Here is a 2,987-nt window from a genome sequence, read left to right on the forward strand (position 1 = left end):
TGGTTACCAGTAACCATAGCAACAACATGGTGGAGTTTGAAAAAAAAGCTGCCATACATTTTTTTCCTGGTACACTTGGCGAATTTTGCCCCACATATGAAGTCACATGGATGTATGTACATATGTATAGTATTGAAAAATATTATTTGGTTAGCAATAGATTTTAAGTACTGTTGTAAATATACAATATAACCCGTGAAATTTGTATCTGAATATATACATGTTAACATAAGAGTGATATGTTGACCGGCAGTCGTAACTGGTGTATGGAAGTCAATAAACAAGCCTATATAAAGTCAATAAACAAGCCTATATAAAGCCTATATAAAGATCGTTTTCGAAGCTAGATAGATTGGACTTCTAAGTGGTTTTCGATAGTACCGCCTTTGTGGAGGTTATTGCTCTAACGTGGTCTGCTACAAAATTATTTCGACTTTGGGATATACGTGAACATGAGAGGCTACCCACAGGAAAGAAGCATTTATCTCTTGTGGTAGTCAACTTCTTAACCAGACTACGTACATATGTACATACTATGTATTGGTGTTGGGCAGTGTCGATACCAGAAGTACTCAGAACTCGATTCTCCAAAGATGGACCATCTGCCCATAGTTATCTCGATTGATAAACCTGGCGACTTTGCTTCCGGGAAACACAGATCTTACATCGACTTTTCTAGAGATGATTGGAACAGCTTCGCGGAATTTACTGAAAACACCATCTCTGCCTCTTCGACACCAACAGGTGAGCGTGAGTTCCGCAGGGTTGTCACTGCTGCTGGAGCTCCCTTCATTCCAGCCGGATGCATTTCGTACCCCGTCTAAATTTTCCAACTGAAGCGGCTGTTCTAGTCTATGAGCGTGACAACCTTCGGCACGCCGATCCCGAGGATCCCCGTATCAGGGATCTCAACACGGAGATTCGGAAACTTGTCAACGTACGTAAGCTGAAGAAGTGGAAAGAGCATTTGGAGACTTGCAACTTCGCCTCTGGTGTGAGAAAGCTTTGGTCAATCGTGAGGTCGCTGTTCAACCCGACGAAGCGTGACGACAGAAGACGAAATCTCTTTCGGCGACCACGCCTCGTCGGATCCGGAGCGATGCGCGAACTATTTTAGCCGACAATTCACATTGCATCCTCCGGCGGACAAAGCCAAACGTCTAGTGACGAGAAGGCTGCACAAACTGCCAACACCCAGAGCGCCACTTGTTTTCACCGGCGGTGAAGTTTAGGTAGCCATCGGGAAGGTGAAAGCCTCCAAATCCATAGGTCCCGACGGAATTTCCATGCTGATGCTGAAAAATTGGGTCCTGCGGGATTACTTAGCTAAGGTCCTCAATCTGTCGATGCCCACCCTCATCATTCCGGATATCTTAAAAACGGGGAGGGTGGTCCTACTGCTTAAACCAGGGAAGTCAGCCAACAAAGGAGATAACTCAATAGATAACTCGTGGCCTTAACCGTAAGAGCCCCTGTGAGAGAAAGTCCTAGTAGCGCTGGATCTGTCAAAGGCGTTTGACTCCGTCAGCCACTCCATGCTACTAGAAGACATTGAGGCCTAATCACTCCCACATGGACTCAAGCCATGGTAGACGAATTGTATGAGTGGTCGACATTGTCAGTCATTTTCAGAGACAAAACCAGCAAACTGAGGAATATTAAAAAGGGCGTCCCACAGGGTGGTGCCTTTTCCCCGTTGCTGTTTAATTTGACTAAGCACTCCTCTACGAAATCCACGGCAACCCTTTTTACCACCTGTACGAGGGAGGTTAGACTGCTGCTAGGTATTCACGTTGACGACGAACCAATTCCGACGGTGAATAACCCAAAACTCCTTGGAGTTACCTTCGACAGTCTGCTCCCCTTCTCGGCGCATACAACCACAATTGTCAATCGAGTACAGAGCCGCAACAAGGTCATCAAGTCGCTAGCCGGTAGCACCTGGGGCAAAGACAAAGAAACGTTGTTGGCAACATACGTGGCAATTGACCAGCCGGTCCTAAACTATGCAGTGACATGCAAGAACACGGCACTACGGACTGCGACAGGATGCCTCCTGATTTCGCCCCAACACCACCCACACGCCAAGGCCCAGATGCTCCCCATAAAGGAGCATTACATAATGCTCTGTAAACAGTTTCTAGTAGGGTGCCACAGACGTGGTCATTCGAGAACAGACAACTGCTTGCAGAAGAGCCCTCGCTAAGGCCCATCAGGTGGCACCTCTGTGAACTGTCGGACGAAGTCCAGAGGGTTATCAAACAACCTCTGGACTCAACTGCATACAGATAGGCCCTGAACGGCATTCACAGGGAGTCAGTCTTGAGTTACATGCATGCCCCCAAAACCCCACCCAGCTAACGCCCCTGTCTCTATGGACAGATCCCGTTGAAGTCGCGCTTTTTCTGGGCATCCCCTTAGCTGAAACAGACGACGATGGATGAGCCGACTCGAGCGGGATTTACGTAGTACCCGCTACAACAACGTTGTAGGACAAGCCGACCCGAGCGGGGCTTAGTAACCGCTACAACAACAACAACATAATATTATTTCCATTAACAGCTCGCTCTCGCTTCAGCTAACAAAATAACAGAATATCGTCGTCCATTAGTATCCTAATGTGGCATTGACCTAAAATCTAGAACAAAAAGCTTTTTAAAGGGTGTAACCCCGATCATCAATTTTAACTGTGAAAGAAGCAGTAAAGAGCATAGAATTAATTCCGCTTAAAAATTGTATACCTTATCGTGAAACCCAGTTCGTCAACAAGAAGAATGACTTATTAAATGTAATGGCAAAATGTCAAACAACATACATTTGCTAAAATTACCCACTTACATTTGGTCCAATACATATTTTCAAAAGTATTTTGGCTTAGTGCAAAAATGAGCCAGTGATATTTTTGGGTTAAATGCCCATATTTCATAGTTTATAATGGATTAAATTTGAATTCCCTATTCAACACCCCACCAGTTGTAGTATAAGAA

At 45.4% G+C, this 2,987-nt stretch overlaps 1 protein-coding gene across 3 annotated transcripts in view; it reads right to left on the reverse strand.

Moving 5' to 3' along the window:
* The window catches only part of LOC118733322 (D-2-hydroxyglutarate dehydrogenase, mitochondrial-like), a 468,040-nt gene that overhangs the window by 5,474 nt on the left and 459,579 nt on the right, over nt 1-2,987 (reverse strand). The gene's annotated exons all lie outside the window — the stretch shown is intronic.

The sequence above is a fragment of the Rhagoletis pomonella genome, unplaced genomic scaffold (assembly GCF_013731165.1).
Source record: "Rhagoletis pomonella isolate Grant_MI unplaced genomic scaffold, Rhpom_1.0 Rhpom_scaffold_00002, whole genome shotgun sequence".
NCBI lineage: Eukaryota > Metazoa > Arthropoda > Insecta > Diptera > Tephritidae > Rhagoletis > Rhagoletis pomonella.